This window comes from Staurois parvus, unplaced genomic scaffold (genome assembly GCF_062004578.1).
Source record: "Staurois parvus isolate SC_StPar_1 unplaced genomic scaffold, SC_StPar_1.0 ptg000157l, whole genome shotgun sequence".
Classification (NCBI taxonomy): Eukaryota; Metazoa; Chordata; class Amphibia; order Anura; family Ranidae; genus Staurois; species Staurois parvus.
Genome location: NW_028317953.1, coordinates 8,849,649 through 8,864,921, shown reverse-complemented (window position 1 = coordinate 8,864,921; position 15,273 = coordinate 8,849,649).

The following is a 15,273-nucleotide window of genomic DNA, read 5'->3' as shown; positions in this document are numbered from 1 at the left end:
AAAATAAAATGTATGTGATTTTGTTTTTCCCCACAGGCCATAACAAGTGCAAAATGTGTTATTAAAAATATTTCTACTTTAGCTGTAGATGAATCTAGTTTAATATCAATCTTTTTTTCAAATGCACCTTTCCTGGCTCCAACATGGCAGCATATGGATTGGCTCCAGAATATTAAAAATTACTGCATTTGTTACTTCCTGTGTTCCTGGCACCAACATGGCAGCATACTACTTCGCGTATGTTGCCATGGATTGGCACTGGGAAAGGTAAATTATGGAAAGTATATGATACAATTTTTCATTTTTTGTGGCTAAACAAAGTGTCCCCTGCAATTATGTAAGTACATACTTCCACATCCTCCTATGTAACCAAACGTCCTGTACTGAAGCAAAATCCATGCCGGAAGAATCTCCTGCTTCCAGGAATATTTGAGTCCTGGTCCCTGACTGCACCCAATGGGACACAGTAGGTGGAGTGTAGGTGGAGAACCAGGAATCCAATACTCCAGGAAGTTGCACATTTTTAAGATTCTTCAGATATTCAGGTGCATGGGAAGTGGGAAAGGTAAGCTTCACCTGTCTTCTTTGCAAGGGGAATTCTTTTTACATCTTTCTTCTTGCTATAAATGATATAGATTTCATTACAATAGTGTTTTTATCCTACCAGGAATTTCCTTGTTCAGGCACTTCCTGTTATGAGGTGATAGTTGGCTCCTGATTACACAGCTATGTTCCACTGTTGTCATTCACAAGAAGCCAGTGCTGAATAATGATGTGAAGTTGACCCAGAGCCAGTACATTTAGACAAAAAGTGTCTCGAGCCTACAGATCATCAGCACTGAAAAGCACAAAAGATGGAAAAAAATTAAAACTGTATTTTATGAAAAAGGTAAAAAAAAAGCATGGCGATTGGTCACGATGCACAGTGAATAGGAAATGCAATGTCATCTAGTTAAGGTTTAGTTTTGAGATTGAAATCCTGAGTACTACAAGCATTGGCATGCTTGTTTTTAAGGTGATTATTCTTGCTGAAGGAAAACTGAAAAAGTTGTAGGCGGGAAGCCTGCAGCTGGCATATTTTGATTTCTGGCTATTCAGAGGCCTTCACTAGCTTTAGTCCTCATGCACACTGGACATTTTTACAGATGCTGTTTATGGCTTTTGACAGGTTTTTTTCTGCAGCCAGTAAACTCCCCAGCATGTTATCCTATGTGTCCATGCACACACAGACTGTAATCAACGATTTTGGCTGGAAAAAAAACATAACTAGTGAGCTTCTAGAGGAGTTTTAGCTGTAAAAATGCTCTAACACTGCAAAACGTGGTAAATCGTGGCAAACCAGCGTTTTTGGACTTTTTTTGACCAAAAAAATCTCTAAAAAACAAAAACGCGGCTAAATGCTAATACAAAATTACTAAAAACTGATGAAAAACGCACGTTTTTAACGTGACTTTACACAGCTAAAGTTACCAGCGTTAGTAAAACGTCCAGTGTGCATGGAGCCTTACTGAGAACATGGAGTGCTGTTGACCAACCTGCTGCTAGTTAAGGATCTGCAAACTTTCACAGACCAGTAAATTGCTGGACTGGGAGAAACCTATAGCTTTAGGTAATTTAATGCTGCTGAAACAAAGGATGTCAGAAGTGTATGACAAAATATAAACTTGCATATGACATTATGCAAGTCACCCTATATATTGAGTTCTCTTCCTCTTTGTCTGTATCGCTGCTCATTTTTGACAACACAAGCAATTTTACTACAAATGGCAGATTATATACTTCATTTACTTCAAGGCACCTCCATTTTTGTTAGACAAAGCCGGTATCTGTGGGCCCTTTTACCTAAGTTTGCTACAGCTGTTTTTTGCTGGTACCTCCCCAAATACCTCCCGCCTGGTGCAGAGGGGGGCCGGCCGCAGTGGACCTCTTTTGGGCCGGCCGCCTGTGTGTACAGTTCACATTCGGGCTCTATTGTCCTTTCCCTCCTTCGCCTCCAGGGTCCCCTACTATACCCTCCAGGTTCACTCTATTTGTTACCCAAGCCATGTGTCTGGCATTGGGAGTTCCCCACAACTGACATCCTTTATTGTGGATGTGGTCCACTCTTGGAGTGGCAACTGATTTATGTCTTTGCATCCTTCTTCAGTTCCTGTTTTCTTTTCCCTCTTCTTCGGTCTTTCTTTCTCTGGTCCTTCCTCCCTTCCTCCCCCTCTCTTGCCCTCCCTCCCAATCCTGCAGGCTTTGGTCACAAGCCAACCTATGGTACTCTTCTACCCGGGCCATCTTGCCTCTGTCTATAAGCCATCACAGCTATTCCATCCCCTGTCGTTATGGCTAGCAGACCTCTGAACATCTATTCTCATAACATACAAGGGTTTAAGTCACTGATGTTAAGTCTCCTTGGGCAGAGCGGAGGCAGATCAATTTGTGGAAGCAGTTCACTGCATTTAACTTCCTAGATAACATTGTACCTGACTTGTTAGCACTGGTGTAAAATGGCCCATCTAAGGGCCTTCTCCACTTGTTCAGTAGCTAGGAGGTCCAGTTCCGCTGCTAAAGAGCAACCAACTATTATCCACTTCTGAGACATATTACCACTCTGGCAGTTCTCTTCCTTGTCCTGGATTGGGCGCATCAACGCAGTCAAAATGACCATACTCCCCAAAATATTATTTCAGAACCTTTCCTGTGCGAGTACCCTCCTTCTATCCACAGTGCATACAGAAAGTATTTACAGCGCTTCACTTTTGCCACAATTTATGTTACAGCCTTATTCCAAAATGGATTAAATTTATTTTTCCCCTCAACAGTCTACAAACAATACCCCATAATGACAATGTGAAAGAAGTTTGTTTTGAAATCTGCAATTTATTAAAAATAAAAAACGAAAAAAAAACACACGTACATAAGTATTCACAACCTTTGCGCAATACTTTTTTGAAGCACCTTTAGCACCAATTACAGCCTTAAGTTATTTTGATTATGATGCTACAAGCTTGGCACACCTATTTTTGGTCAATTTCTCCCATTCTTCTTTGCAGTACCGCTCAAGCTCCATCAGGTTGGATGGGGAGCGTCGGTGCACAGCCATTTTCAGATCTTTCCAGAGATGTTCAATCGGGTTCAAGTCTGGGCTCTGGCTGGGCCACTCCAGGACATGCACGTACAAAGCTGTCCATAAGTCTGCCCCAAACTACATCACTGACCTAATATCCAAATACCACCCAAAACGCACTCTCCACTCCTCACAAGACCTCCTTCTCTCTAGTTCCCTGGTGTCCTCCCATGCCCGCCTCCAGGACTTCTCCAGGTCATCACCCATCCTCTGAAACTCACTCCCCCAGTCCATCAGACTATCACCTACTCTCCTCTCCTTTAGGCGCACCCTGAAAACCCACCTCTTCAGGGAAGCCTACCCCGCCCTCTGCTAATTGCCGATCTTCACTCTTCCTACCACTCCATCCCCCACAGCTTTTCCTCCCATACCACTATCCCCTCCCTCCTAGATTGTAAGCTCCAAGGAGCAGGGCCCTCGAACCCCTCGTGTATCGCATTGTATTGTTATTGTACCGTCTCATGTATTGTCTCCCATTGTAATGTACAGCGCTGAGCGAACTGTTGGCACTATATAAATACTGTATAATAATAATTCACAGAGTTGGCCCATAGCCACACCTTTGTTATGTGGGCTGTGTGCTTAGGGTCGTGTTCCTGTTGAAAGATGAACCGCTGCCCTAGTCTAAGATCCAGAGTGCTCTGGAACAGGTTTTCATCAAGGATGTCTGTACATTGCTGCATTCATCTTTCCTTCGATCCTGACTAGTCTTCCAGTTCCTGCCGCTGAAAAACATCCCCACAGCATGATGCTGCCAACACCTTGCTTCACTGTAGGGATGGTATTGGCCAGGTAGTGAGCGGTGCCTGCTTTCCTGCAGACAGGACGCTTGGCATTCAGGCCCAAGAGTTCAATCTTTGTTTCATCAGACCAGAGAGTTTTGTTTCTCATGGTCTTGAGAGTCCCTCAGGTACCTTTTGGCAAACTTCAGGCAGGCTGCCATTTGCCTTTTACGGAAAAGTGGCTTCCGTCTGGCCACTCTACCGTACAGGCCTGTATGGTAGAGTGACCATCAGGTGCTTGGTTACCTCCCTGGCTAAGGCCCTTCTCCCTTGATCACTCATTTTGACCGGGTGGCCTGCTCTAGGAAGATTCCTGGTAGTTCCAAACTTCTTCCATTTACAGATGATGGAGGCCACTGTGCTCATTGAGACTTTCAATGCTGCACAAATTTTTCTATGCCCTTCCCCAGATCTGTGCCTTGATACAATCCTGTCTCGGAGGTCTATGGACAATTCCTTGGACATCATGGCTTGGTTTGTGCTCTGACATTCACTGTTAACTGTGGAACCTTATACTGTATAGACAGGTTTATGCCTTTCCTAATCATGTCCATTCAACTGAATTTCCCACAGTGGACTCCAAGTTGTGGAAACATCTCAAGGATGATCAGTGGGAACAGGATGCACCAGAGCTCAATTTTGAGTGTCATGGCAAAGGCTGTGAATACTTTTGTACACGTGTTTTTTTTTTTTTTTTTCATTTATTTTTTAATAAATTGCAAAGATTTCAAAGCGAACTTCTTTCACGTTATTATGGGATATTGTTTGTAGAATGTTGATGAAAAAAATCAATTTAATCCATTTTGGAATGAGGCTATAACATAAAATGTGGCAACAGTTAAGCGCTGTGAATACTTTCTGGATGCACTGTACACCCGATACAGTACAGACTCTTCTCTTTCATATGGGCCTATAAGGGCCCCAGAGTTTCATGCCATACCCTGTACACCCACAGATGTTCCTTTCTGGGTATTGCTGGAGCTCCCAATAGCGCTCCTTTTTCTCTCCTATAGACTTCGTTCTTCTCCACTTTGCCCTATAATGCTTCACAGCCTGCACATCTGGGACTCCATTCGTTACTCAGGTAATCTTATGTCCCCGTTTCTGCCTCTCCTTCCTCTTTTCAATAACCCCCTTTTTCCCCCCAGGCCTAGATTAGCCTAGAGCATTTATGTGATGGTCCTCTCATGGCTTCACACAGGTCTGCAACTTCCTCACTTCAAATGCTTTTCTTTCTCCAGCCAGGAGACCCATGCTGCCCCAATGGCGGAATTTTTTCATTCGATACAGCTTCGACATTGGGTGACCTCCCTAAGACATAACTCTACTTTCCCACACCAAACTACGGCTTTTGAACATATCTGCCAACATTCCCCTGGGGCTTTGGGCACCATTTCCTCGATCTATTCTTCCTTGAATGCTGTTAACCACCCTAGCCTGCAGAACTTACCCCCTCCCATCCCCCTACCATTTCCCTTTTCCTTCCCATTTTTCTATTCCCATTTCCTTCCTTCCTAGGACCGCCTGTTGGTTTGACCTTTTCTTCTTCACCCTTTACCTCTGTTCTGCTTACAGAGTCTACACCCAGGCCCACGTGCCCAGGAAATATATGTAGACCAACAGCTTCTCCCGTGTGGTTGTCTCTTGGCTTTTATGCTTTTTAAAATGTTTGTTGCACATTTTTTCCATCCATGCATGTTTGATTGGACTTTCATCAAGCTTCCCTGTGTGGGTGATCTGTGCTGTATTTTTCTACTGCAACAATCAAAACTATTGAACCAGAAAAATATATATCAATTGTTTATTTTTATCAATTTACAAAATGCAAAGTCAACAAACAGAAGAAAAATCTAAATCAAATCAATATTTGGTGTGACTGCCCTTCAAACCAGCATCAATTCTTACACTTACAGGGATTTTGTAGGATTATAATCAGGTTTATGATTAACCAGTTGTATCAAGCAGGTGCTAATGATCATCAATTTCAGATGCAGATTGAAACACAGCCATTAACTGAAACAGAAAAAGTTGTGTAGGAGGCTTAAAACTGGGTGAGGAACAGCCAAACTCTGCTACTAAGGTGAAGTTATGGAAGACAGTTTCATGTCACAGGTCATACAACATGGCAAGAGCACAGCAACAAAACACAAGGTAATGTTACTGCATCAGCAAGGTCTCTACCAGGCAAAGATTTCAAAGCAGACTGTGCTTCTTCAAAAAGAGCTTGAACAGCACATCTGGAAACCCCAAAGAATCAGGCAATATTGAGGACCATAGATGCAGTGGTCAGCAAAGCAAACGTAATAAAGCAGGTGAAAGACACATCATGTATACTTCCATTTGACACTGGAAGTTGTCCAGCAGTGCCATCATCACAGAACGTGTGGAAACCAGTAGGATCCAGGTACGCTCATCTATTGTCCAGAGAAGTCTGTCCGTATGTGGTCTTCATGCCAGAATTACAGCCAAAAAGGTATACCTCTAACGTGGCTAAGCATCTATGCATGTAAACATAGGAGCTGGGGTGTTGGAATGTGGCAGCAGACTCTCTGGACTAATTAGTCAAAATTTTAAATATTTGGCTTTAGCAGGAGGCAGTTTCAGGAAGGGCTGGAAAGTGGTACTATAATGAGTGTCTGCAGGCAAAAGTGAAGTATGGTGGAGGTTCTTTGCAGGTTTGGGGTTGAATTTCTGCAAACTGAGTTGGGGATTTGGTCAGGATCAATACAGGCGGATATTTATTCATCATGCCATACCATACCATCAGGGAGGCGTGTAATTGGCCCCAAATGTATTCTGCAGCGGAACAACAACCCCAAATTTTCAGCCAATATCAATAAGAACTACAGTATCTTGATCATAAAAAAGAACAAGGACTCCTGAAATCGATGGTCTGACCTCCACAGAGCCCTGATATCAAAATCGAGTCTGTCTGGGATTACATGAAGAGATGGAAGGATCTGAAGCAGCCAACATCCACAGAAGATCTGTGGTTCTCCAAAATGTTTGCAACAACCTACCTGCTGAGTTCCTTCAGAAACAGGGTGCCTTCAAAACTGCATAAATTCTTCTAGGCAAACTTGCAAAGGGTGGTCACATAAATATTGGTTTTGCTTTTCTCTTCTGTTCATTTACTTTCCATTTTGTTAATTGATAAAAATAATCTATTACCACTTCTATTTCTGAAAGCATTCTTAATTTACAGCATTTTTTTACACCCTTAATCTTTTGCACAGTAGTGAATATAGTGCCTACAGTTTGTTCAGTGCATTGCAATGTAAGGGAGACAGTACAGTCATACAATTCAATAAAAAAGGAGGGCCCTGCTCGTGAGAGTTTAAAATCTAAAAGAATTCACAATAAATACATTGAGAACAACCTTAACCAGCCATAATGTTTGTAACATCACTTAGCCGCTCTTGAAATCTGGTCACCCCTGCCCGTCAACATAGCTGGATCAGCAACCTCCCCTATCTCTACTGAGGTTAAGCAATACAGCCTTGGCACTAGCCCACTACAATTTGCAATTTGGACAAGAGTTCTGCCCCTACCTCCCCTAGTCTGAGATGTTGTCACAGGAGGCTCATTTTAAGACAGTTGGTTATGTTTAAAAATATATTTAGACCAGATTCATACAGTTGCATAACTGTAACACATTGGTACCACAATGTGCAGCAATGCATTCGGAATGACATCCTAACACATTTCCAAACACACTACTGCTTTATTGATAAAAGTAGTGAATGTAACTTTTTTTTTTTGTTTTGTTTTTTGCGGAAGGCTTGTTTAAATCAACTTAATTTAATGAATAATTTACCTTAGAATATGTAACCCCAACATTTTATATTCCTGACATTAGCCTGCTGTACCAGGTATCCTGTTCTTATTGTATTGCTTTCTTTGTGTGAAATCCCTGGTGTTCTTGCCAGCCTCTCTGCTTTCCTATTAAAAACTGACTACACTAAGCAGGAGAGCACAGTGTGGTCAGTTCTCTAGCTGTGCTGGGACCTCTGCTCTCCTTTAACGATTAGACTTGTCCTGACACCCCCCTGCACAGCCTTTCACTGGGAAGATTAGTGTGTTGCTGTTTCACCTCCCACAGCTCTTATGCAGCTGAGAAAAGAGGGTATGTGGTCACTTTTGAAAAAAAAAGGGGGGGGGGATTTATAATGCTTTTTGTTTATCCTTACAGAAATGTTTTGTCTTTCATTTCTTGTTTTAAACTGAATGGGTTGTGTTATGAGGTGAGGGTACAATCACTTTTAAGTCCTGTGGAGAAATACATATTGGCTGATTTTGTATTGACTTCAACAATAACTTCTTTATATTTCATACCGACTTTTAATAATCCTGAAATGCCAGACAGGATAGTTTTATTAAAGTAACATCTTGCTGTAACTTGCTAGCAGTAGCAATACAAACAAAAAAGGAAATCCTATATATAACATTGAAATGCTTTCCAAAGGTAACCAAGTACATGATTCTAAACACAAAAAGACTTTGTTGTATTAAAATTCAGGAAAAGCCTTGATCCTGCATTGCAGTGTGTTTTTCTACGGCCTATGGGACTAGAGCTGTTAAAATGTTAATAGAAGCTAAACAAAGGCTCAGTTAGTTGTCTGTAATAATGGGAATGAGAAGTTTTATTTTCCTGGCCTTGCTGTCTATGACCTGTAGAAGTGAATACATTTGTAATAATTAGTGCTCAGTATTCATGGAATTGGTAAGTAGCTCAGCCATTTTTGTTGAATATGATCTAAGGTCCATTTTATTATTGCATGTTGTTTACTTCAAAAGCAGTTGTGAAAAAGTTGTGTTTCCTTGTGGAGCGGCAGGGGTGTAGAACATAGGGATTTTATTAGAGCTACACAATGGGACCACTAAAAGATGATAAAGGTAGAATTAAAAAATATATATATTTAAAGAATATGTTGACAGCCAGACAACCAGCATTTTTAGAAGAAAGGAGATTTCTTTTAACTCTTTTACTGCCACCACCATATCTATGACAGTGGCACAGTTAAAAGCTGAAAACAGGCTCATGGCTGTAATAGCTGACTAAGGACATACTGGCAGGGGTGTAACTATAGCTGTGGGAGCCCATATTGCTGTTATGAGGGATAGGAGGATGTTAAGTCACTTTAAAAACATAGACAATCTATGTGCATTTAAAGATGGCTCAGATCCAGTGTTGTATCATTTTGGGGTTGCAGTAGACACTGAACTGGATCCCCTGTATAGTTTCAGGAGCAGAAGAGCTGACATTGCAGGCACAAGAGGAGTCTTTAGGGTTGTTACTAGTCACAGATCTCTCTTTCTTCCTCTGTTTGTCAAGCAGCACTGGTAGAGCTCTTGACCTTTGTGACCAAGCCCCAGAGAGCAGGGCGAAACATGTCAGGGTGGAGGCCACATTCATCCACACACTGATCCTTAGGTTGGTGAGCTGTGCCTTTTCTTCTCTACGATAATGCTCTTATACCTCTGAATGGTGCACTGATGCCAGCTCCCTTCGTTGCAACCCGTGGGTTAGCATTACAACCCGATCCTGCTCTCCATCTGGGAGAAGATTTATTGCATTCTGAGCTTCTTCTACAGCCCAGGCAGCACTCATATTAACCCTATATGCCTAAGTCTAGTCCATCTGAGGCTATAAAAAGTGTCTCTTAAAGCGGTAGTAAGCAGCAAAAAAGAAAAAACTTCACCCTGCCGGTTAAGAGCATAATGTGCTGGTATGCATACTAGCACAGTATGAAAGACTAGCCTCAAAACTACGCCCTCCAACAGAGTGCTGTCACCACTGACAGGGCTTCCAACAGGCTTTGGCTGCTTGACTGGCCAAGCCACTATCACGTTACTCCCATGCATGCGTGCAGTAGTCACAGCCACGGCATCTATTGAGTGGGCAGTGCTCATGTGTCAGTGATGTCAGCGGCGCTACTAAATTAAATATCTTCTAAACTGTGTATGTTTAGGACCTCAGGGTGAATAGCTCTACATCGAGTTCACTTTATGAACCACTGATGTATTTATACATGTTGATCATATCCCCCCTTAATCTCCTCTTCTCAAGAGAGAATCAATTCAGTTCCTCTAATCTTTCCTCATAGCTGAGCACCTCCATGCCTCATATCAGTTTGGTTGCCCTTCTCTGTACTTTCTCCAGTTCCCCAATGTTCTTTTTGTGAATTGGTGCCCAAAATTTAACTGCATATTCCAGATGAGGTCTTACTAATGATTTGTACCGGGGTAATATGATATCTCTCTCTCTGGAGTTTATACCTCTTTTAATACACAAGAGGATTTTGTTTGCTTTAGAAACCACAGCTTGGCATTGCATGCCATTATTAAGCTTGTAATCTAGAAGAACTCCCAGATCCTTCTCCACCATTGACTCCCCCAGTTGTACCCCCCCCTAGTATGTATGATGCATGCATATTCTTAGCCCTCAAGTGCATAACCTTACATTTATCAACATTAAACCTCATTTGCCACATAGTTGCCCAATTAAACAGTGCGTTGAGGTCAGCTTGTAAGTTGAAGGCATCCTGTAAGGACGTTATTCCACTGCACAGCTTGAAGTAATCTGCAAAGACTGAAATGGAATTTGCCATATATTTGAAATGCTACAATTTTAAATATATTTTTTAAAATATATTCTTCAGAATTTTTTTAACATATAAAAAAGTAATTTTAACATATATTTTTACATATATTTGTAAATGCATTCCAAAAATGTAAACAATTCGAAATAAACTGGTACAGCGCTTACCCTAATAAATATCTATTAGTGCATGAATACAATAATAATTAATACGTGACTAAAAATGTATACCGTGAATATTACTGTGAAGTGAACTGATCCACTCAGGGATCTAAAGTGAAAACCAAAAGTGACTGAACATGGTGTTGTAAACAGAAACCGTGAAACCAAAAAAAGTCCAAATGGAACTAAAAATAATGTGAAAAGACAAATAAATAATAGATGACAAATCCCTTAAATTGGGGCCAAATAACTCACAAAATAATAATCACAGTGGCTTAAATTGCTAAAACTGAAAACAAAGTGATAATAAGTGAATCCCTATTGAGGGATCAAAACTCCACAACAGTGACAAGTGCTGTGTTATAACATAAAAAAACTCCCAAATATATATGAACATATAAAAATAATGTTATGAAAAACCTCAAAACCACTCAATTATGAATAATATTATGCAGTAAGTCCAAAAAATAAAAAATGGACAAAATTGTAAGTAAAAAGAAATATATAAAAAAAAAATACATACATATATATATAAAAAGTTCAAAGGTGCATAAACACAAAGTGATTCAATGATTTTTGAAACGTGCAGGTGGTGTTATGGAGCCACATGAATGATTAGTAGTTACACCCCTCCTGCATTTATTTGACTTCCACCCAATCCCTAGTGTGCGTGTCCGCAGTCCTGTAGTTGGGACATTACACTGTTAATTCTCCAGGGGGCAGGGACTGATGTGATTTGCCCCATGTTTTCTGTAAATTGCTGCATAATTTATTACAGCAAGTTACTCTGCAGCCTTGAAAATTTCTATGCACTTCAGTGTCTTTATTAACATTCCCGTACACTATATTCAGAGCACATGCAGAATATTCCTTTCCCGGCAGTTCTAATTTAGACCTTTTAGACTGATGTCTCTATGAAGCAGAACCCAATGCCTGCCACCCCTGAACATTCCCAGCCCATCAGTGCTATGATATGCTGTTCCTCTCTCTCTGCCAACATGTTTGCTGCTGAAATCACACTTGCGGTTACTTTGCCTTCCAAAAACATGTAGTTTAGCTATGCTGCTCTAAGTAATGGAAATTCCCTGCTACCACATTATTCCTGCCAGCAGCTACAGTCTACAATTCTCAGTAGTGAGAAATGCCTTAACTCCATTCAGGGCTGTGAACAGAAGAAAACAGTTTCATTACTCTAGATTGATTGTAATTAGTTCATATTAGGTTACACTGGTTGTTTTGAGGTCTGTTAAGGGTTAGTTTGCCCAATTTGGAAAACGTTGAGTGTTCACTTCCAAAGGGACCTATCATGATAGAAATATGGAAACTGCCACTGCTGACATAAATTTGTCAAATTGTTTGTTTTACAGTGCTGACATTTCAGTAACCCCCCCTGGAGCTTTTTTTTTCTTTTTTTAGATCTTGGTGTCGGATGGTGATCTGTCGGTTCTACAACCCCTGGCAAAAGGTGTGGAATCACCACTCTTGGAAAATGTTCGTTCAATTGTTTATTTGTGTAGAAAAAAAAACTAATCACAGATGTGCCTCAAAACTATTTTAATTTAACATTCCAACCTTCTGGATTTAAGAAACACAAAGAAAAATAAAAAAAGAAAACTAGTCAATTGCAACTGTTTTTGCAGATCAAGCAGAGAAAAAAAAAATATGGAATCACTCATTTCTGAGGAAAATATTATAGAATCCCCATTTACTTTGCAGTTCTAAAACAAACATCTGCATCAGATTACATCTGTTAATTAGTCCGCAGTTGAGAGTGCTTGCACACCTTGGTTAGCTGTTGCACCAAGCTGATTGACATGAATCATAGCTCCAACACTCCTTTGAAACAAAGGAGAGAATTCTAAAACTCATTATGGTAAATCAGTATGGAGCGTTGCAAAAGATGTTGGTTGTTCCTAGTCAGTTGTGTCTAAAATCTGGAGTACAAATCAAATGGGAAGGTTGTAAAAGGGAAGCGCACTGACAGACCAAGGAAGACATCAAAGCGTCAAGATAGAAAACTTAAAACAATATTCCTTGAAAACAGAAAATGCACAACAAAACAAATGAGCAGAAACTGGAGTCAATGTCTGTAACCGAACTGTAAGACATCACCTAAGAATCAATTGAAAGGATGTTTGGTGATGATGACATCATTTTTCAGGATGCTAATACATCTTGCCATAGGGCAAGAGCCGTAAAAACTTTCCTTCAAGAAATACATATAATGTCATGGGCATGGCCTGCAAATAGTCTGGACCTCAATCCAACTGAAAATCTATGGTGGAAATGAAAGAAAATGGTCCATGACAAGGCTCCAACCTGCAAAGCTGATCTGGCAACTGCAATAAGAGAAAGTTGGAGCCCAATTGATGAAGGATAGTTTGTCAATAGTTAAATTCATGCCTCAGAGAATTCAAGCTGCTATAAAAGCCAGAGGTGGTGCAACAAAGTACTAGTGGTGTGCTGTAGTGGTTTTTTTTCATGATTTCATATTTTTCTCAGAATTGAGTGATTCCATATTTTTTTCCTCCACTTGTTCAGCAAAAACATTTACAGCTGACTACAGTTTTCTTTCTTTTTTATTTTTTTTAGGTGTTTCTTAAAGCCAGAAGGTTGGAATGTTAAATGGAAATAGTTTTGAGGCATGTCTGTGATTAGTTTTTTTCCTATACAATTAAACAATTGAATGAACATTGTCCAAGAGTGGTGATGATCTGTTGCCGGTAGCCCTAACAGACATGTTAGGGCTATGGACAGGCATATGTGAATTGACCTGTATACATCCTTTTACCTCTGACTGTCATGTTTTAGGTCTGAAAAATCATAAAAGGGTGCAAACCAGACAGATTGAACGGTAGTTAGATGTAAACTAGCGCACGTATATGTTAACATCCACCTGCCCAAAGACTGTCTGGTACAATCAGTTTTTTTTTTCATTCAACACATTGGGATGAACCAAAAAAACTGGGGAGGAGCTCACTGTAATAACTATCCGATGTTAGTACAGTGATCTCCCCGCTGAGCTATTGTGTTATGACAGGGGGATGGCCCCCCCACCAGATCACACTGCTCATTGCTCATTGCCATTGGCTGCCAGCATTGATCATATGCAGGTTTTCCAGCATGTCTGCTTAGCCGGCTTCTGTCAGACAGGCTGGTGGACACACAGGGTTGTCCGGTTTCTGTTGACCTGACCAATATATGGCTTGTGTGAATGGGGCTTAACATTGATCTTCCCTTCAGATCCACATGTGAAACTGACAGGCAGACCTAATAAGAAGGCTCATCTGAACCGACCCTTAAGTGACCTCCAGAAGATTTTACCCCCTTCATAGCGCTGTGCTATTTTAACTTGAAATTGCTCAGTCATGCAACGCTTTGCTCAAATGAAGTTTCTATAATTTTGTTTCCACACAAATAGAGCTTTCTTTTGGAGGTATTGTATCACCACTGCGTTTTTAATTTTTTTATTATATAAACAAAAAAAACAATCATTTTGAAAAAAATTATCTAATTTCTGTTATAAAACATATCCAATGAAAAAAAGATCTAATTTCTTCATAAATTTAATGGAATTTACGAGCTATGATTCTATACTGGTAATGGCAATGATCAGTGACTTATAGTGGTACTGTGATAGTGAGGCAAGCAAGCTGGTGCTAACAGACCCTCGCTGGGAGGTACACTAACTGACACCTCAATAGTGACACTGTACAGTATTAAATCTGATCACTGTATTAAACAACACTGGCTGGGAAGGGTTTAACATCAAGAGGCAATCAAAAGGTTAACTGTGTGCCTAACAAGTATAATATGTGCTGCTTTTACTGGCTGTTTTTTCTCCCTGCTTCTTGATCTGTGTACATAGCCCTGTGTGTTTGTAAACACAGGGCTCTGTGCTGTAATTGGCTACATCAGGTCTCAGCCATAAATCATTGGCCGGGACCTACTGACAAAATCCCTCTGTGGCCATTGACAATGGGGGCTAGCAGCGGGCGTGTGCATGCACGTCCCGAATCTGGAACAGGCTGGATGACCTATGTGTACGTGATCCGTGCTGCCCGCCTGGGAACTGGTTAAGGCTGAATTCACACAGGAACGGAGAGCTGCCAGAGCCCTTCATCTCTCTGACAGCTCCCTGTTCCGAACTTACATGTAAAACATGAGTGTGCAAGAACTAAAAAAGGAGGGAGGACATGGAGTAGGGCTCTCATTGTCTATATCATTGTCTAAACAGTGCAGGTATAAAGACAAATAAGGCCTCTTGTTCGTAGGATTTACAAAAGTATATTTAAAAGCTGGAGTGAAGGGTATTCAGTCCCTTCGGTATTCCACATCTGCAATACCAATACATGTCCCTGTGTGGATGGTGGGATGGAGTTCACGAGCAGTTAGCTCATCAGGGCAATAATGGTATGATGCTAGAGAGGACCTTTTTATTTATTTATTTTTTGTACCAGCTTTTTTTGAGGTGTACAAAAATACACTTCATTGATGTTTATGTACAGTGACATGCTCTCCTGTCTGGTGCGCTGCCATAAAATGCAGCATGCCTGATGCAGAGCAGTGAAAGTTGGATACACAGAAAACAATCCTTGCAGTGACCAGAATTT